General features: G+C 49.6%; 1 long non-coding RNA gene across 7 annotated transcripts in view; it reads left to right on the forward strand.

Moving 5' to 3' along the window:
• The window catches only part of LOC125702106 (uncharacterized), a 46,177-nt gene that overhangs the window by 17,041 nt on the left and 7,717 nt on the right, over positions 1 to 21,419 (forward strand). For 2 of the 7 annotated variants that reach the window (XR_007380433.1, XR_007380438.1), the window contains exons 1-5: positions 31 to 389; positions 2,165 to 2,211; positions 6,488 to 6,607; positions 7,169 to 7,317; positions 13,471 to 14,933. This is a non-coding gene — a long non-coding RNA (uncharacterized LOC125702106). Of the gene's footprint in view, positions 1 to 29; positions 390 to 2,164; positions 2,212 to 6,487; positions 6,608 to 7,168; positions 7,318 to 13,470; positions 14,934 to 21,419 lie in introns of those variants that run through there. The other 5 variants (XR_007380435.1, XR_007380439.1, XR_007380434.1 and 2 more) reach the window with 5 other exon arrangements.

Consider the following 21,419-nt stretch of genomic DNA (forward strand, 5'->3'; position numbering starts at 1 on the left):
TTGAGAGAACAATTGCCGGGCTGTTACGCCGTGCCTGCACTATGAATGGGGCTTAAGAAAGGGTGTCCTTGGGCTCCCATCCTCTCCTCCATCCCCTGCCTCCTGACACGGGGCAGCAGCGTGCGAACAGAGCAGTGTGGGAGATGAGAGGGGAGCGCACTCCAAGCTCACTGCCTTACTGTGCAGCCAGCTTGTCCCGCTGCTGCACGGGGATGCTGAGGATGCTGCTGGAGAATGCACAGACAAGGAAGGACAGTGGGGAGGGGGAAGCTCGGGGGGCTTTCTGCAGCTTTGTTCTTCGGGCTGAACTGGGTGTGAGCTGTGTTTTGGCCACGCACCTGCTGCAGATGTCGGAATGGCTTTCTTTGCACAAACACCTGGATGCGTAGGTACGTATATGCCTGTTTATGTGTGTACATGTACAGCATCTCTCCTAGTGCAAAAGGCTCTTAGCACTGTCTTTCTCCAGCCTGAAGTGGGAAACAAATCAAGACTTTTGCTGCTGAGAGCTGGACTTGTTGGGGTGGCTGGATGGGGTCTCAGCAGCAGGACGGCTCCCTGCAGGTGCCCTGTCCTGGTGCAGGAGGCACTGGGGGGACATGGTGATGCCTGAGCATCCCCTGGCACTGCCCAGTGTTTAGCTAAGATTTTAAGTTGACGCGAGCATCGGGGACATCAGGATTTGTTAAATATTTCCTGCTAGATTCGGAATGCCTTTTCTCTTCTCTTCTGACACATCTTGGCATGTAGCCCGTGATAATGCCTCTCAAAGCTGTGTTTCTTTGGGATATCTGTTTCTGCAACATGGATATTTTTGCCTTTGGCAAGCCATGTAGGTTGTCTCTGTGCCTCAGTTTCCCATCTCTGTGCCTCAGTTTCCCACCTCTGTGACAAGAACGATGCTGGCTGTGGATGCTCCCAGTAGTGATGAGAGGGAGTGTGGGGCTGTCATTGGAAGCTGTTAGGGAAAAGCCTCCTGTCGGCTTTATTAAAAAAAAAAAGAAGAGAAAGAGAAGCAGATGTAAAGGGCATCTCTAACACCATATCTGATGAAATCTCACATGCAGCACTAAGCTGAGAAATAGTCTGTCATCACACTCCTGTGCATAGAATCTATTCAGGCTGTGAGCTCTTCGGGGCAGGAATCTGTTATCTGCTTGGTGCTGCTTCCTGAGTGCAGTGCAATCACAATTGTTTTGGGGTTCACATGCAGGAGAAATGGGGAGGGCAGAAATTGCAGCGTTGTCTCTGAGCACCTTTACTTGTGTTTGGGGTGTTGGGGAGAGAGGAGGGGGGGGGCAGTTCTGGAGCAGCTGCTGGCACTTTGCCTTGCCTTACCTGATACCTTACAGCCTCAGTGGATTTGTTTTTGTATTTTCCACTGGAGAACGGGGAAATGACATGAGTGGACAATGCTGGGAGAGGGCTGGGGGTGCTATGGGTTGGGCTAGGTGGTGTGGGGGGGGCTGCCGGGCAGCCTGAGGCTGTCATAAAGGAAACTGCACTGGGAGTGTTAATGCTTGAGCCAAGTTATGGAGAAAAAGGTTTATTGTTTGAAATAAAGTGTGAAAAGAAGACATCTGGGAGCACGCTGCAGTGCTTTGGAGGCCTGGGGACAAGCAGGGGGCTGGGAGGGCTCCTCCTGGCCCTGTGGTGCTCTCAGAGGTTAAATGATGTGATGGGAATGGCAGCCCTTCCCTGCACTTGCATCTATAAATTGGATGTTAGGTGGACATCTTTTGCTCAGTTGTTGAGGCATTGGCAGAGCTGTGGGTGCCCATTCCCACAGATACCCTGGGCAGTCTGAGCTGGGGGAGCACCCAGCCCATGGCAGGAGGTGGCTGGGGAGGGCTGGGAGGTCCCTTCCAACCCATTCTGTGATTCTGTGATATGATATTCTATGCTTGTCTTCATCAGGCCATATGAAGGAGGAAAGGAGATGGCCTCTGGGGTAGCGTTCTGCATACATGAGATTGCTTTGCAGGTGCTGCACTACAGACATGGGCTCGAGGTGTCAGTTGGGTGCTCTGGTCTTGTCCCGTTCTGGTGTTATCAGGCCCTCCAATGGCACAAGGCAGATTAGCTCCACTGAAAGCCCCTAGAACAACAATCTGCTGGGAGTTATGGATAAATGCAAATAGTGTTTGTTTGATTTACTTTTCAGGTCTGGCCAGGAAACCTTCAAGTAGGAGCACTTTCCCTTCTAAGCAGGTAAGTGCTTTTTTAAAACATACACGGGACCGTCTGTGCCGCTCTGTTTATTGCTATAAATCTTTCTGTGCCTGAGCGTCTGAGCAGAGATTCCCGTGCTAAATTCACAGCATTGGGGAGTGCTGATGGGCTGGGAGGCTTCTGCAGTCCTGGATGGGAGAGGGGAGAGGAACCGTGGGGCTGCAGGAGGTGGGGATGTGGGGGAGATGCGTTGCGTCCAGGACGTGTGGTCTGTTGGGGTGAGTGGGACTGTAAGCATAACAAATCACCACTACCACCAGCAAAAAAAACCATGGCAGCCTTTCGCCGTGGATGGCTAGTTGGTCGGCCAGGGTGTTTTTCCTTTGGACCTTGGCCACCCCAAGCACACACAGGGCTCTGTGTGCTCCTACCTCGCCCTCCGAGGAGGAGCGGGAGGGAAAAGCTGGCCGTGCTTTGGGGAGCCGGGCAGGGGAGCGCGAGGCGTCGCTTGGAGCCGAGTTCCTTTTTCTATTTTATTTAGATTAGGTTCTGCTCAGCGGGGTGATTTCTTAATTAGAGCAGCCCGCGCTCGCAGGCCGGCCGTTCCAGACCCCTGCTCTGCCTTCTTAGGTTTCACGAGGGAAGTTGTCGTGCCTGATTTCCTGAGCTCTAATATTCGAGCGGTTGCGCGGTGATTTCAATGGGAGGAAAGGACATGTAATTCAATCATCTTTATTGGATGCTGGGTGAGGGAGGGGGCAGAGCAGTGGGAAGCGTGTCCTCTGCTTGTCTCTCGATTCTCCCCTCTGCTGCCAGTGGTCCAAGCTGAGATTTCAAGGATGGGGAAGCAGGAAAACGCAGATCCTGAGTGCTGTGGTCCACATGGTGAAGGGCTTTTTGTCCTCATCTGGGCAGCTCTGCTCAAGAACAGCCATGTCCCTTCGTTAGGGATCGGCAGTGATTAAAATATGGGTGTTTCATCCCCATGATGATAGGAAGGGGAGCTCTGTGCATCCAATGTTTTGCCTGAGCAGAGTTAGAGGCTGATGGAGCCGTCCTGGCTGAGCTAACAGTGTGCAGAGTGCAGAAATCTGCAGCTCTCACCTGGGTTTGGGGAATCTGCTGAAGGAAGGCAGTGTGTTCCTGGGTCTGCTTCCCAGGCACTGCTCAGCTCCAGCTGCAGGATGAGCTTCCCCCTTTGGGCCAAAGTGGAAAGAGTGATAAGAGAAAGAATAAGGGAAATTGGCCAAAATAGAGGTAGTGAGGGAAAGTGGCTTTGTGTTGTGGCAGCTTCTTAAAAGCTCCATTCTGCCTGTCATCCTCACTGCACAGAGCTGGTGCCCAGGAGAGCAGGGACAGCACCCCCACCCATGGGTGCCTGTGCAGGTGGATCAGTGTGCACAGGCAACCTCCACTCAAAAGGGTGCTGGATTTAGGATCCCCCATGGATGTAGGATCTGGGGGGACCTTATTGGTACTGGATTTGGAGTGTCACCCCCATAGGTGTTGGATTTTGGGAGGGAATCTCCAAAAGTGATGGAATTTGGGGCTCCTTCTCCAAAAAGGATGTTGGGTTTGGGGTCCTTCATAGGTGCTGGATTTGAGGTGTCACTCCCACAGTTGCTCAATTTGGGGTGTAATCCCCAGAGGTGCTGGAATATGGGGTTTCTTCCTCAAAAGGATGATAGAATTTGGGCTCCCCAAGTAAATCAGTGCTGAGCTATTGCTGCCAATAACTCTGGGATGCTCCTTTGAGCTTTGGGCCTACTGTGTTGCATGCAGTCAGCTGTGACTTCGTAGCTTACAAGGCATTAAGCAACACCCAGCAGGGCACATTTACATTTAATTCAAATGAAATCAGACTTTCTTTTTTAATAAATCCATTTTACGGCTAGAACAATAGAGAAGCAAATACTTGTTACCTGGAGACACTGTACTCTCTCTCCATCTCACCACATGGGCTTGAGTTATTATTTTCCTATCTGGCCCTATGAGAAGCGGAGGATGGGAGAGGTTTATAACTCAGTAATAGGCTTCTCACCTCAAAGTGGTTCCAGTTGCTCTCTGCTGCATTTGGCTGGGATGGTTTTGATTATGCAAAACCCTGCTTTGGTTGCATGCAGCCCTCGCAGCAAGCAGCGTGTGGGTGCAAATGGGGCAATGCTGAGCCACAGAGGGGCTGCACAGGTACTGCTCACACTCCCCAGGTGCAGGTGATGGTTTGGCCATTGCTATAAAGAAATGCTCTTTTTTTTTCCCTAAGAGATCACTTTGCTCTTGCAGAAGTAACTGCATGGCTGCAGCTGTGACTGTATTACGTTGAGAGGTTTAAAGCGTTGCATTTAATGGGTTGCTTGAGGACTGAAACACTGCCAGCTCATGGGGTTTAGCAGCTGTTTTTCTGCTTTTGCTGCATCTCCATGTCCAGGTCTGCAGCTCTGCTGTGCAGCGGTGCTTTGCTCATCTGTCCTGCTGCTGGTGAGAGGAAAACAGTAAATGAAAGTTCCTTTGTGGGGACAGCGGCATGAGTTGGGACTGTCACTTAGAGGCACGGAGGGTCTGTGGCTCTGGGGAGCAGGATGCTGCAAGCCACGGCATTCCTATCAGATGAGGTGGGTGGTGATGGCAGTGAGCTGGGAAAGGGGTTTTACCAGGTGTGGAGACAGCTGTCAGGGCTGCAGGAAGACCTTGTGCACATCTCCAGGATAAGTGCCAAGTGGGATAGCACTGACCCCATGCTCATCCACAGAGCCCCACAGCACAGGGATGCTTTGGTACAGATTGTGCCTGGAAAGCCTGCAGCACGGTCCCTGGGCAGATGGGCTGTGAAAGCAGCTGCAGGTGCCAGGGAAAACTTCTGCGGGTACGTGCTACCTGCGTGTCTGTGTCACGGAGGGACCAAACAACCCTGGTGCTGCTGGCAAACCGCATCGCTGCAGTTACGGGCTGTGCTGGGAGGGGGGAGGCTGCAGCAGCCTGGTTTCTGGAAAGCAGCTTGCCTTGCGAGAGAGGGGGAAAGAAATGACAAATTAAAACCAGAAAGACCCCTTTTCCCTCCATCTCTTGATGTCTCGATTCAGGTATGCATAATTACGATCATTATTTTTCAGGGCAGCCCCTCCACCCCTTGGGCTCTGTGACATCCCTGCAGCCGCCCCCCCGGCTCTGCACTGCAGGAATGACACCAGAGCCTTCATCTGCTGGGGAAGGAGGGGGGGTGAAGAGCGAGTCCTTGCCTGAGCTGTGGGGGTAGGAAAGGAAGAGGAGGGAGGGATGAAGGTCACCTTCCGCTGCCCCGGGATGGTAACGAACCCCATGCAAAGGCCCAGGTCGAGCTCTCCAGAGTCATTATCGCAACAGGCTGCGAAAGGTTAGGGAGGAAGGAGCTTTTCGGAAGTCTTTGCCCACTAATTGATTGTGAAGAGCGGAAGGAAGGATGTATCAAAAAAAGCAAAAGCCCCGCGCCATGTGTAACCCCCTCCTCCCCGCCCCGAATTCTGAGAGGAGGCAGCAGGTTGGAGCTGGGGCTGTAATGGTGCAGTGGGAAATGAGATCCAACAGGGGAAGGGTCTCCTTTCAGCCTAATGGCGAAGCTGGAAAATGTTTTCTAGCATCATTAGAGAGGATGAAAAGCATGAAGGGATTGCACCCCATCCCTGCCTGGTGAGGGGTGCAGGGAATGGCTGCTCCTGCTTGGTGCTGCTCCGTGTGCTGTGGGCAGCTCTCTGTGATCAGCATCGCATGTTGCCCTCTCACTCCCTGCTCCCCTTGACCACCAACAATCATAGCAGCTGCCTGGAAATGTGCTCTAAACTATGCATGTGGATCTTCTGGGGCTGCAGCTGCCCCACTGTGAGCACTGCATAGACTTTGGGCTGCTCTGCGCAAGCACGGGCTGCATTGCAAAGACCAGGCAGAGGATGGGGAGGAGATATCTCCCAGTTGAGTCCCAGAGGAGCTGCTGGCTGCGAGCAGCATGGGGACTGTTTGGGAAGGAAGTCCTTGAAATGGTTGTGGCTTTCTGGCCCCAGGTGAGGCAGTGCCCAGAAATGAAAGGCAGCTGCAGAATTTGCCTCCTCCCATGACTGGATGAAACCAGAGCCCTCTAAGATGACACAGTGCAAGAATTAATCCACTCAGGTGGCACCGAGGTATTGTCTAAGTATGACAAGAATCTCCTGGAACAACAATGTGTTCATATTTAGACCAAGCAGTCCAATTGCGTATTTCCCAATCAAATATTTGCCAAGAAAACAGACAATTCATGTCATCCTCTAACCTCTACCTCTCCTTAACCTTTCCATCTGTCTTCCAGACCGAGGAGAAAATGCAGTGGGAGAGAAGATCCACTCTTCTGAGGACAGAGTACTTGGCCAACGTTGAATGAATCCTGGTGCACCATAGGTCGGTAGTCATTATCATCATTGTTATACTGGTAAGTAAGAAAATAATAAAAAAAAGGATTTTTAGAGCTGGTGGGATTTGCCCAAATCACCTGGATAAAATTGGGAACGCTCCCTGACCGATCAGGAACAGACTGAGACTGGAAACCAGTTGCCTTGATGCCTTGCTCTAACCACTAGACGACCCACCCTGTATGAGCAAACGGAATAAAATTTGAAAGAAAACAAAAATCTGACTTGAAAAATGTGTTCCGCATAGAACCAGAATGTTCAGCGGAGAAAAAAGGATGCAGTCCAAAGTTTTACTTCCAGGCAAACATTTCAAAATGGACTTATAATGTACCCTTTCATTTAGATTTTATATGAAGGTTTTACTTGAACTTGTAATGAAGATGGAAAAATCCGAGGTTGCCATGGCTACTGGCACTTTGCCTAATACACTCAAATCTTTTTCCCCTAATAAAATAGATTTCAGAAACCCCCCTGTAGAAAGGGAAGAGTTAAAGACCCCATAAACAACTGTAGGATGAAGATAATTATTCCACATAAAGAAAGTTCTGATGAATTACGTTCATTTTTTTCTCATCAATTAGGCCTCCAAAACCCAGAGTCCTGCTCTAGATGGTTCTGCTAATAAGAAGGACAATGCAAGGATGGAGAAAATGGGGTGTTGGTGAGCGAGGTGCGTAGTACTCCTCCTGGGATGTTCTCCTGTTGGTTGGGAACACATCCAACTTGTCAGGTAGGAGGAATCCTGGTTACTTCAGATGCTCTGGTAATCTGCGGCCATGATAGACCCTCTTGGACAAGCATTTCAGATGGGCTAGGTCGTGCCTTGCACTCATCCTGCAAAATTCAAGATAGCTCAGGGAACCCAGTACTGTACTGGGTCGCTGCTTTTGTTCATACTGCATGTTGGACTAAAATTTAGGCCCAGACTTGAGATCTTGTTTGTTTAGCATGTGTGTTTTCATGGCCTGTGAGGCTCAGAGATGGGTTGGTCCCAGCCCTGATGCAGACCTTGGGCACTGCAAGCAGCACAAGGCTGGAGGAGACAGCAGTAGCCATCTCCTCCTGACTGCTGGCAGCTCCCTGGCTGGGCTGAAGACTTGCTCTCTTCTTCACCTTCACCTTCATTTTTTCTTCTTCCTCCTCTTCTTCCTCATCACCTCCCTGCTGGGGCAGATTCTTCATCCACAGGCTCTGCCCATTCCCTAGTCCTGGGAAGGGTTGCTGTCTCTTTTGCCTGAAGAATTCAGCCAACGGTTTGACTTCAGCTCAGAGTTGGTAGCTTTTTTTCCTCCTGATTTCCCCCAATTTTGGTGGCAGCAGATTTGGCCTTGAATTTGGGCTTTGAAATCCTCTGGGGAGCTCAAGTTTGGGGGATGGATAAACAAGAGTGGAAACACTTCAAAATCACCAGGGTTGCCCAAAAAATGGTCGTGGCATTGGAGACAGCGCAAACGATGATGACGAGCATCAAAACCCCACGAAGTAATCCCAGCCCTGGCTGTGCTGCTGACGCTCCTGTTCTCCTCAGGCATTCAGGAGATCCTTTAATGCAGCGGCTCTTTGGCTTTTAGGAGTGGTGGCTGTCCGCCAGCCCGATTTATTTTAAACATGTGTTTTTGATTTGAAAATGTCCAGATCTCCAAATCTTTAATCTTCTCACACCTAGGGATTTTTTGTTGTGTTTTGCTTTTGTAAAGGGCTGAACCACGTGCGCAGGATAATGGTTAAAAAGCTGCACAGACAGCTTTAAAAAAAACATGAAAAGAGAGAAAAACAGTAAAGAAATTAAAATAAGAGGTCCAGCTGGCATTCTTCTGTTATCAAAGCAAGACACAGCGCGGAGATCCATGCACGCTGTCTCAGTGCTGTAATACTGAATCCTAGTGAAGCTCCCTCAGTTTTACGCTGAGAAAAACCCTCAGAGATCCCTCCCAGAAGGAAAAAGAACAGAGAAGTGGTCAGGCTGAGACAGGTTGCCTTCCCCACAGCTTAAATCTCATATCGTTTTCTGGTGTGAAAGTGGAAGAATTGGGTCCTGCTGCTCTGTGCTGGGATGGGGAAGGCTGGGAGGGAGGTGTGGGGGAGATGGGGTATCCTTGGGATGGGGCAGGAAGGACCAAGATGCTCAACATCAGCACTGGGTGATGCAAATCAAAACTGACAGATTTAAAACGTGCAAGGGGAAAAAGGTATTTCTTTATAGCAGCCTACAATTAACGTGCGGCTCAGAGGAGCCATATATGCAAACAGGCTGCTGTCTGACCAAAGACACTTGCTGCAGGAAGATGTGTTTTCCAGGTGTAGGGCTTATTTAAGATATAAACAAGTAATTAAGCTTTTAGCTCTGCATCACTTGCCAAACTGCTCCGGCTTCAGCGGGACCAGAGGCAGCAACGTGAGTTGGCTGAGCACTGTTGCAGCCCACCCAGTGGGATTTCACAGCCTGTGATTTCCTCCTTTTGCTGCTGGAGCCTTAGGTCTGGGCAGAGCAGAGGTTAATGCAGAGCATGTTGGATAGATGGCGTTGGCTGCACTGCCTGGAAGCATCCCCTGCACTTGGTGAATGGGTGCAGACAGGACAAGCACAAAGTCCTGATGTCCCTTTGCATGAGGGGCTGATGTCTATTGCTATCCAGATGTGCAACCCACATTAACACAGCATCTTCCTGTACATCTGCTGGTGATGCTGTGCCAGCAGAGCTGGGGCTGGGAGGACAGAATGATGTCCCTTGTCCTCCCTGCAATGCAGTAGATTGGAGGTGGTCCTCTACTCAACCATGTCCCTGCTGATCTCATTGGAACAGAAGGGCTGAAATGTCTCCCTGTGCACTAAGAGTTAAGGGGTTTGTGAAGCTCTGAAGATAAGAAACAGATGATAAAGGTTAGGGAAGGGATCGCATTTCCATTATGCAGCCTGTAAATGCAAACTAATTAGAATGCAGCCTTCTTTCTGAGAAAATGCAAAGAAGGAAGAAAGCAAAAAAAAAAAAAAAAAACCCACCAAAAAACCCATCTCTTTCTTCCCAGGCAAAAAAGCCATTTGAGTGCTGAAGGCCTGGGAATGTGGAATAACTCAGCTTTGCTGCTTAGGTGTGCCTAGAGCTGGAAATACACATCAGCCATGGTGTGCCTGTGGCTGAAGAGGTGCTGGGCTGCCCTGGCCTTCTCCTGGCCCCACAGGGATTTGAGGTTTTCACCCATTCTGGCTGCATTGCTGGGCTGCAGGGTGCTGATGCCTGCTGAGCTGGACCTTGTTCTGCACTGTGTTGGTCTGACACACAGGACAGAAATTAAAGCAAACCCAGTGGTTTGGGTCTGTCGGGAGCTTCCTGGAGTTCAGAGCAGCAGCTGATGGCTTTAGCACAGCTTCAGGGCAACCACTGCCAGTTAAGAGGAAAACATTTGTGTTTGTGCTTAAAGTGAGGCATCTCTGTTTGCAATGACACCTTCACCTGCTGGGCTCCAGCCTTCCTCGGGCAGTCTCACCGAGCTGGGAGCTGGGGATTTTGGCAACGAGGGCTGAAATGGTGGTTATTCCCGGGGCTGGAACGCCACCTACCCTTAACCACTTCCTAGGGAAGGTGCTGCAGAGACACACTGCAGGTTTCCTCTGCACATCATCTGGAGGAGGATGTGTGTTTAACGGGGTTTGATTTTTATTTTTCTTTTTTTTTTTATATTATTTTCTTTTAAACTTTATTTTTTCTCTCCTCTGCAGTTCATTAGCATCTTCCCTTTGCTTGCTTACTTTTTTTGCCCCTTGCTTTCTTCTGGAACCTAGAAGTATTTCACTGCAGCTTGCCAAATGATTTCTATCTCAGTGAAAAAGAACTTGCTATTTCCTGAAAACCTACCACTGTTTTTTCTCTCTTTCTCTCTCTCTCTCTCTTTTTAATACATTCTGAGCATTGAAACAAATCCAGGTAACTCGATAAGAAGTTAATGAAAATGAATTCTGTTTTGCGAAGGTGCATTGAGAAGGGAGAAGGGAGGCACTGTTTGGCGTAGAGGGAATTGTCTGTGCTGAAAAAAAAGGATTTTAGGAGATATCTTGTTCAAAATCCTCCCGTTGCCAAACTTGTGGGTGAGAAATGGCAAAAAAAAAAAGGGAAGTCTCCATAGTTTTCTACTTGTGTGGTATTTGTAACTGTCAGAGCTGTGGGTGAGATGGCACGGTCTGATCGACACCACTGGGTTTGATTCCAGTGCTGACCACATCTCACACTGGGGAGGTTGCATTGGGCTGCTGGCTGCCTCCATCACCCAGGTCCAATCATGGGATCACCCACGGCACCCACTTACTGCAGCCGTCCTTCACACCCAACCATCGCACCAATCCATTCCATCCCCTACATCCACCCATCACAACCCCCATCGTGACCCACAAGTTGCATCTACACATCCCCACCACCCATCACACCAATCCTCCACACCCAACCGCTGCACCCATCCATTCCATCCATTCCATCTACTCCCAGCACCCACTCGCTGTGTGTCCACCCATTGCATCCATCCGCTGGGTGCATTCACCTACCCATTCACCTACCCATCGTATTTTGGTTTGGTTTCATGCACTGGAGCACATTGGGCAAAAAAAAAAAGAAAAAAAAAAAAAAAAGCTTTGTTTAATGAGCTGATTCTTTTATTGGGCTGATTTTCAGCTGCATTTTACTTTTCAGCACACGGGAAGTTTAGTTTTTAAGAAGTTTATTTCTTTATCGTGCATTCATTTCCGAAGGCTTCGCTGTACTTCTGGGTCGATTTCTGTTTGGTTTGGGACTTGGAGAAACGAGCCTTTGAGCAGATCAGTTGCGGGATAAGGAACTCTGTTTGTGAGATGGTTTTCTGTGTTGCATAACTCACAAATATCATCCGGCACTTAAGAAAATGGATGATCTTTTTTTTAAATTCACCCTCTCCCTCCCTCTGCTCCCCCATTTATGTGATTTTTTATGGTCCATGATTGGAAGCAAAAGGTCTAAAAGAAAGAGGAAATCAAGCCCGTCAATAAATGCTAAAAATATTTAGTGTGGCAGCCTCTGTATTTTCTTTTTTGTGAAACACTGATTAATATTCAGTGGTTGAAGGTTAATACCCCATTCATTTTATTCCCTTTACATCCTCTGCACAGCAGTTGCTGCTCCAATTTCGACTTCTAATTCATGCAAATCTGGTTCCAATCAGGATATTAGTAACTCACTGCATAAGCAGGAGGAAAGGAAAAAAAAAAGAAGCCACACAATTGTTCAACTCATCTTTTGGTAGAAACCTACACACAGACACCCCAAGTCCATCAGATTGCTGTAAGGAAAAGGTGTTTATTGGTGTTTATTGTGCATTTCTCTCCTTTAAAATAGGGAGAGAACATCCACATAGAAGTTTTTTGGCAGGCTTAACCAGAAGTTATTGCTTTGGTACAGCAGTGAAAGTCTCTGGCCTGTGTCACAAAGGAGATGGATGATAATAATGGCTCATGCTGAGCTTAAAATCTCAGCTTCAGTGCAGGAACAGAAACAATCCTTTCTCAGGTCAGATTATCAAGCCCAGATCGGTGCCTAAATTGTCTGGGTGCCTGCATAATATAGAAAAGCTGGGAATCTTTTTTCCAAACGTGCAAAGCAGTGTCCATCAGGGAAGCGGCTGTTCCTCAGCCCTCTGTGTCTGGCTCTTGGTGCCAGTGCCCAGTGTTTACCTCCTCTTCGGTGAGCAAAGACTTTCTGCATTGCCACGACCTTGTGCTGGCTCTGAGGACCACGGGGATGAATGCTGGGCACTGGGGTGCTCGGTTCCTGCCAATGGATCCTGGGTTCACCCAGTGCTGCCTCTCCATCATTCTCCATGGGACATCCCAGTGATGTCCCCTTGGCTCTGCTGGGGTCTCTGCATGGACCACAGCCCCAGAGGCTTTCAAGAGGAGGCTGATGTCTACTTCAGCTGCAGCACTTCCAGCATCTGGTCAAAGCAGACAGGCTGCAGCAAAGAGTCTCCACGGAGTAGACTGCCTAAAGCCTGGTGTATTTACCTTGGAGGAGGCGCAGGGCTCAGCCCTCCCTACCAGGAATCCCAGGCGAGGCCGGCAGCCAGGCTGGGGATGTCCAGGATGAGGACCAGAGCTGGATCCTGCACCCCACATCCTCGGGGCTGGGGATGGCTTTGTGTTGGGTGACTGCTCTCAGATGTAGGGGATGTGTGCCTGTCCTTGCATGTGGGTGCCGCGGCCCCGCCACCCCTCTATAACACACCAATGGGGAAAAGCTTGGGCTTGCAATTGTCAGCATGTGAACATCCTCAGGCACCACTGCAAAGCAACAGCAGCGCAGTTACGGAAGCCCAAGCCCCAAAACAGGAGGTTTCACTTCAAGGACTGGGCTTCACCCATGCTTTGTTGCACCAGGAGGCATGGATGCATAGAATGGCCCTCCCAGACCCTTCCCCTCCAGGAAATGTTGCTCCTATGGCATCTTCCTCAAAGGAAAAGGCATTTTCTCCCTTCGTGGATCACCGGTGACTTCAACTTTTAAAAATAAGCAAAGGCTCCAGCACAGCCCTGCACGCGATGTCTAGCCAAAATGCAAAACTTTACCACAGTGCACAAGTGGGCTGTGTTTTTCAGACCAGGCAACAACGTTAGGGCCTTTTCATCACCTTTCTTTTGCACTTCTTTTAAAAATGATTTAAATTGGAGGCAATAGTATTGAACCTCTGACACTCAGACAAGACTCTCTGAATCACACTTAAGCTTGCAGCCATTTTCTATAACCACTTTGCTCGCAGTCCTTGTGGTTTGTTGTTTTTTTTTTTTCCTAAGCATTTGTTCTTTCCACTTTGTTTGCTATTTTTGCCACCTCCATGAAGTGTCACTGCATTTTTTGCTTTGCTGTAGGATGGAACCGGTGACCACCCGGGCTTCACTTCTCATCTCTGCTGATGCGCTCTAAAATCGGGCTCCCCTCCAGCACGTTTGGAGCAGCAGTGCTGAGAACATTGCTCTGAACCCTCCATCCACCACTGAGAAAAACTCATAGAGGAGGAAAATCAGGTTCCAGATTGCTCAGCAGAAAGGAAAAACCAGCTTGGAAGCCCCTCTGGAAGAGAGCCAGGCAGTAATCTCACGGCGTGTGGGTGAGAATGGCAGCATCTCCTTTGGCCTCTGACGGAGCTGCTCACACTCAGCATCCAACCTCCTCCGTTTATAGCCCCGATTTCCAACCAGCTAAATGAAAATACTTGTGGGCAGCAAAAATAGCCGGTGCTGAAAACCTGTGTCTACCGAGGGTGGAAATTGCTGGGAGTTCCTCTGTGTCCACAGCCCATCATTAGGAGCGGTGGCATAAACCCGGCGGTTGCGCGGCGTGCCGCTGGCGGGCTCCCTGCAGAGACCCAGGGCTGAGTGCCCACCGCAGCCCATGGGATGCTCTGAGGATGCTGCTGAGGAATTGGCTTTTTGGGGGGAAGTAGGAAAAAGCAGCACGCGTTTTTCCCTTGCATCAGCACGGTATGCAGTAGGGAGGAGTTTGCCATCGTTGAGAGGTAAGCTCGTTTCTGCTCCCTCTGTGGGACAGGGGATGCGGTGCTGGGATGAGAATTGGGTTGCATGGAGCTGCTGAGGTTGCTCCATCTGTGGTGGTGTGTTCACAGTGCAGAATTTATTGCTGTAAGTATGCAAATGTGCCATGCAAACATATGCAAATCCTGATCTTTTATCAGTTGGCAAGGTACGGTTAAACATCACAACTGGGAGGCCCAGCAGCCAGCAGAGGAGCGCTGCAGGGCAGTGCCAGGGCTCAGCTGCCAGCAGCACAGGCTGGGAATGCTGTAGGTTGCTGTTGTGTTATAGCAGCAGCAAGGAAGTGTTTTGCTTCATCATTTAGCAAATGCAGTCATGCAATGAGGCAATGCCACCATTGGTGCTTTGGTTGACTCCCCTTGCAGCTCCAGGTGCGAGTGGGGGTGCACTGACCATCAGCTCATATTGCTCCTGTACTGACTCATTTATCTTTTGGTGCTCATTCTCCAACACCACATGGAAATGCTTGAGCAGCCACTCTAACCTTTGGGCTGCAGTAATGAGCCTCACATGGCATCTGATTGGCAACATGTGGTCTGGGTCATTGCTTTGCTTCAGCTGCTTGTTAGGCCCTGATCTCCATTTGATTTCAAGGTGAAACTAATGGGATTTTGTTGAGGCTCCTCTCGTTCAGCGTGGATCTCACAGCTAAGCATCCTGGTGGAGGCAGGGAGGGGTCAGAGCTGACCTGACTCCTTCCCCAGCTCTGCAGGGAATGGAGGCAATGTTCTGCTATGTGTGGACTCTGCTGGTGCATCTCTGGACTCAGTTGGAAGCAGGTGAGTCAATGCACTCCTTGAGATAATATTCTGTGTCCTGGTTGTATGCTCCCAGGTTGCAGATTAGCCTGTTGTAGGTGCAGATGGCTGAAGCTTACCAGGTCAGCTTTGCATTTGGTTTTCCTCTGCCCTAATTGAGACCAGAAATCCAATTAGATAATCATGCTGTCCTTTTTGAAGTCCCTGGCCGCAGCGTCATGTCATCTGGGATGGTGGATGTTGTGCTGGTGATGGGGCCAACCAGCAGCAGTGAGATTCTGCCCTGCTGTTGATTACGAGGCACAATTTTAAGGCACATCCATTGCAACCCATGTCAGTGCCCCTTGCTTTTCTGTTCCTATTAGAGACAGCAGATGTTCAAACAAGGGCTGCAGCACGTGCAGCCTCCTTGCTGCTCCCCATTAGGCAGGACTCATGCTGGAGGGATGGCTGCTGCTTGAAGGGGCTCCTGTTGGTTTGCACAGATGCCATGGATGAGGGGAGCAGCAGCAGCTCCTTTGGAAATGGTGTTGCCTTGATTCAGAGACCTCGGGGCCAATGATGAGCAACCCCTGCTTAAGGAACTGAGATTTGCTGCATCTCTTTTCTCTCCTTCTGCCTGGCCGTAACAAAATAGGAAATGGCACCAGATTAGCTCGACATCTGAGCCTTCCAAAAGCCACAGCACGGCAATTGTAGGCACCGCTTGTTGCTTTTTTCCTACCCTGCAGCTGCTGAATGGTAGGGCAGCAGTTTGATTTGGTGTCTCAGCCTGCTTGCTATGGGAGAAAGCAAGAAGGGGAAAAAAAAACAAAAAAAAACCACCAAGGAAAGAGGTTTTAAGTTCAGGGCCTCCCACTGCATTGTTTTTATCCTTTTCCCATCCTGGAAAAAGAATCAGAAATAGTTCAAAACCTTTATTTTTTAATTTTTTTTTTTAATTTTTTTTTTTCCTGCACAATTTAATTAAGGCTGAAACATGATAGAAACTGCACTGTCCAGCTTCCAATGCTTTTTGCACCTTATTGGGCAGGACAGACATGTTAAGTTTGTGACTGTAACTGTTCTGGTGGAGATGGGCTCCAGCCACAGCTGCAGGGGGTTAAGGATGAGGTTGTGGGCCCCTCGCTACAAAAAAGACATTTGAGGCCCTGGATTGCATCAGGACCCCTGAGTCCTCTTGTGTAGCACTGCTCTCAGTGAGTTCCCCCTGTCTGTCATATCTGGGGTTGCCCTGACCCAAGTGCAACACGTTGCACTTGTTGAATTTCATTAGATTCTCATGTGCCCACTTCTTGAGCTTGTCCAGGTCCCTCCCTTCTACTGTATCAACTGCAGCTTAGTGTCAGAAAACTTGCTGAGGGTACACTCAATCCCACTGCCTCTGCCATGGATAAAGATGCTGAAGAGCATCAGCTCAAGAAGGGCCCCTGAGGGACACTGCTTGTGACCTTGGACATCCACCTGGTCATAGAGCTGTTGACTATAACCCTCTATGACCATCCAACCAATTCTTTATCCATTCCTTCAGCCTTGCCTTACGACCAGCAAAATTCCCCTTGCCCCTGCGACCTGACCCAGTGCTTGTTTGCTTTTGATTGTTCTCCAAACACGCCTTGCTCCCACATGCCTCCATTTATGGATGCTTCCTATCGAAAGCTGACGATGAGCATTACATTTAAATACAGTTTAATTTAAATATAACTTCAGCATATATTTGGGGGGATGGGGAGGGGTAGAGGAGGGCTACTGTGATGGCTAAGCTCCTCCATGGGACCTGCCTGCTCCCAGCCACTGCTGTCAGTTCTCTGTGCAGCTCCGGGCAGCTTGCACCAAGCGGAAGGACTGAATTCTTCCTCAGCCTTTCAATTAGCTTCTAATCCCTTCACTCTCATAAAATCTCAGCTGCTGGCTGCTCCTCTTTGTGTGTCTGCAGCAGCCACGAAAGCCGCCTCCCTAAGCATCTGTCTGTGCGGCTGAGGCTGAAACCAATCCGTGAGCCAATGGCCACACCTCTCTGCAAAGAACATGTAATTGCAAACTTATTTTTTTTTTCTTCTTCTTCTTTCCCCTTTCCTCCCATTTAACATGCAACAAGCAGATACCCGTCACCATCCTCAGCTTTGCACTGATGTAAGCTTTTTCCACCTGGCCAAGTTGGGCGTTCAAAAATTATAAATAAATGCAAAAGAAAAAAAAAAAGGGGTGGGGGGGGGAAAGGCTGTTGGTAGGGATATTTTTAAACACATGACACAGAGGAGTGTGACACACTCGGTGTTCTCAGTGGGTGGGTGCAGTGTTACTGCATGTTGTTCTTGTCGCTGGGCCCAGCATTACAGGGAGGTGTGTTTGTAGCTGTGCCTGGTGACAGCGTGTGGCACTGCTGCACGGTCCCAGCGAGGGGTGGGGGCTGTGTGAGCACTGTGAGGATGCTGAGCATTTAAATACAGATGCTTTACTGCCTTGGTGTGTCCTGCTTCGCTTGGGAGCGTTCGACTCAAGGTAGCTGGGATTGGCATTGTGGCATTGTTTGTTGGTGAGCACGGTGAGGTTGCTGAGCATCTATGTGTGGGTGCTTTCCTGCCTTGACGTGTTTCCACGTGGACACATTTACCCAAGCTATCTGTGGCTCTGTATGTCCATCTGTGTCTGCTTGTCCATCTGTGTGGCTGTTTGGCTGGGCACCAGGAGGTGGCTCTGGGGACCACGCACAGCAGTGATGCTGAAGGTGACACAGGCTGATGCCGGCCCACGAGCTGTCGGTTTTATAGCCCTATAAAAGGCAGCTGACAGCAGAGGTTCCGATTTCGGAGGCTCCAGCAGAGCTGGGAGGAGCTGTATTGGTGCTGAGCCTTAGTGTGACGTCAGGAGGCAGAGCTGGGCTGGGATTCCCAGTGTGCCAGGGGCAGAAGCTCGCTGCTTGCCTGCCTCTCCCTCCTGGGCACCACGCGCAGTGCCAGCCCAGGCCCCAGGGCGCCGTGTGCTGCAGCACAGCGTGTGGAGCAAATGGCACAGCTCTGTGCTCTGCTCTTCAGCTCTCCTCCCTAAGTGTGGCCTCTCTCTTTTGCTTTTGTTTGCTTTCTCTTCCCTGCACGTTTCTTGCCACGTCCACTCATGTGTTTCATTTTGGTAGGGATGTGCACGCTTCTCTGGAGGTCGGCCAGGAGCTTTGGCTCAGGCTGTGCTTGTGCTCACTGTTTTCTCATGGGCAGTGCCAGAGGTGGACAGGTTGGCACAGTGGGGGCTGTGGGGACAGCAGCAGCAGCAGAATCCCTTACTTGAAGCCTGGGCGTTTCACATCAGGCTGGGGCAGAGCTGGGGATGCACCATCCCTTCCCGGCTGCGCGTGGCACCGTTACTCTCATGCTTGTGGGAAATCTGAGCAATGGGCTTAGGGGTGCTTAATCTTAGGCAGATTCAGCCTGAGTTATGAAGTCAGAAACAGAGAGATACCCTCATTCTGGAGCAAGGCAAAGGCACGCAGGAGAAGCTGGGGATCCAGGCAGAGCAGAATAAATCTTATGGGAAAGTTGAGCTCCTTGGAAACATTCACCTTGGGTAGGTGCTCCCAAAGCTGGGAATGACAGGCAACTTGTCCCGTGGCCCATCTCCATGTGAAAGAAGGGGATCTTATTGTAGAGCTCGATCCCTGCACGTAGCCCAGCTGGGTGCTGCAAACAGGTATGAGAGCAAAAGGCAGCGCCTGGTGCAGGCCATTCTGCTCAGAACTCCCTGTGGAGCTCCTGTGCCTGGGTCCCCCACCACGACCAAGGGATCCTGGCTCTTTTTTTATGGAGACTCCCCACCGAGGTAGACGCTAGTTAAAAGGTTACTGCCCAGCTGTGAAATATGTAGACAGGGTAACAGCTAAATGGCGGGGTGACCTCATATCTCATATTTATTGACTAAATGTGGCTTGAACTAGTCACCACCAGTAAAATAAACCACAGCCCCGAGTGCTGCAGGAATATTCCACGGCAGACAGACTCCTGACTCCTTGTCACACTCTTTCTTTCACTTGATTAAAAAAAAAACACCTTTTTTTTTTTTTTCACTAATCTTGCTTCATAGGGCCTGTAGAAACCCTTTCAGGGCAAGCTGACGTTTTCCAATGAGAAGAAGCTGGGAATCTCTCTGGTTTTATACTGGAAGAGAGGGCGAGAACCATCCCTGTGGTTTTTGCTTTTGCCAGCACCCATCTCAGCATGGATGTACGAGGGCTGATGTGTGAGGCTGTACAAGGGAGTGTGGGGGGGTGGGAGCTGGGTTTTGTGACCTCTACATCACAGTGCTGTCACAGAGATGAGTAATAGATCTGAAAAATCAGAAGACAGTTCTCAGGTTCTCCCTGCACAAAGACACTGTGGTATAAAGGCGAAGTGAGAGGAGAACTGAACTTGTTTGGCACCAGTTATGTCTTCCTAAGCATCTCTGCTCGTGTTCTCCAATTCTGGTGAACCATTTCTCATCACTTCAGAACACAAATCCTGTGAAGTGTCTGCACTGTGCTCATTAGCTCATGGTCATCTGTGGTGCCCCGAGGGGATGGCAGTGCCACGACCACAGTGCTCTCAGCTGGAAAAGCCAGAGCACATTGCAGGTGTTGCTATAATGTCCTGTCTGGGATTACCGTGCGGTCAAAAGTTCTGCTGCAGTGTTTCCCTTTGGATATTTACATGTGCACAGAGGGATGCTGAGTATTGGAAAAAATCAGGCTTGGCACCGGGTTGGGATGCAGATGTTAAATCACCAGCCCACGTCAGCTCAGGCTGTGCAGTAGCATCTCAGCTGAGCCATGGAGTGCTGCAGATGCATGGGGTGGCTGTGGGTAGGGATTGGCTGCAGGCTTCTAGGGATGTGCTGATACAGGGATGGGGCAAAAGCCCTTCTGGTCACGGCACTGGGACCTTGTGCTGACTGCTGTTGTTGTTAGCTCTTCAATATGCAGATGGCTAACGAGAATCAGAAGGGAGAGAACATTCATTCTTCTCTAGAAAACCAGGTCACTGAGAGGTGTGTTTGTTTGTTTGTTTTTCTGGTAGAAGAAATGTGGATTTCTTTTTTTTTTTTTTACTAATGAATAACATTTTGAAAGGGAAATACATATTATAAAGCCATTATAAATGTCCTGACAAACAGCACTACTGCATTTAGAGAAGCACTGTTGCAAGTGGTGGAGCTTGTTGACTGCTATTTTTAATCAAGAAAAACTGCCTCAGTTGGTTGCTTGCTGCTATTACTTTCTGATTTTTTTATTTTAAATATTTTTTTTCATTCCCTCTGTCCCTGTGGAGGAGGTTGGTGTGATTTATCAGTAGTGCTTACTCTGCCCGTGATGCACAGAGGTTGAAGGTGTTGCTGTGATGTGTTTGTGCTGTTCAGTTTCATCCATGCCTCTTGCAGGCTCGATTCTTCAGCGCCGTAACACAACACCTTAGGGCTGGGGCAGCCGAACGTCCCCTGGCTTGGGCTGAGGCCATCGTGCTTCATGGTTTCCACCTGAGGCCATAAATCATGCTGGAGCTGGATTAAAACTTTGGTTAGATCCACTGGCAGTTTTGCTGTTTTCACTGAACCTTGCGATGATTTGGACGTGAGCTGAAGATTTATGCGTATTTGCAGAGCCCACGGTTCCAGGTCAGAGCTTGGACTGAGGCACTACCAGGGAATCATTGCTTCCCTGAACGTCTTTGGTGGCCTCTCTGAAGCGAGACGTTGCTAGGAAAATGCATCCAGAGCTCATCTCCCCGCTGAGTCTCCTCTGAGAAGTGCGAGACTCGATAAAAGGAGCCTGAAAATGCTGATACAAACATTGCTTGGGGAAATGCGCTCTGCTCTCATTCTTAACAAAGGCAACGTTGGAGCCCGCCTGTAATAATGCCAGGAGGAGTGTATGGGCAGGAGCAGAAAGTTAATAGTGGAACAGAATATAGGTTTTATTTTCTTTTTTTCGCATGCATTCAGGAGTGCTGGATGGCTGGGATGGCAGGGGAAGCCCAGCTCCCTGTCCCTGGCACCAGGACCTATGGGTTGACATGATACCAGTGCTTGCACCAGGGTGGTGTCCCTCAGGATGTTCTTTCCCAGGGCATCTGAAGTCTCAGGAAAGGTTTCTTGGGTAACCTGCTCCCTCTGTTCCTTTGGACTTTGCTGTACGAGCCCTCAATGCAATATGCATCACCCACCATCTATCCAACTGTCCATTTTCCATCAGGGTTCCTTTCTGTATTTACTCAGATGTTGCTGTCAGAGCTCAGACCATGGGTGAGGTCATGTTTTGGTGCACGGGCAAGAGATCAGGGCTGCACCCTTGGGGTGCTATGATCACAGACAATGCATCTCCCATGCAGTGCCCCATGGCTCTCATGTGCCGACCTGCATACACACAGTCCAGCACCAACTGATCCCCAGAGCTGCTCAGGAGGAATCGGAACTGTAACAATATGGCAGTAAAAATTAATGAAAAGCCATCACTTAAAATATATATATATATGGAAAAGCAGTTAT

Source organism: Lagopus muta, chromosome 18, assembly GCF_023343835.1.
Source record: "Lagopus muta isolate bLagMut1 chromosome 18, bLagMut1 primary, whole genome shotgun sequence".
Classification (NCBI taxonomy): Eukaryota; Metazoa; Chordata; class Aves; order Galliformes; family Phasianidae; genus Lagopus; species Lagopus muta.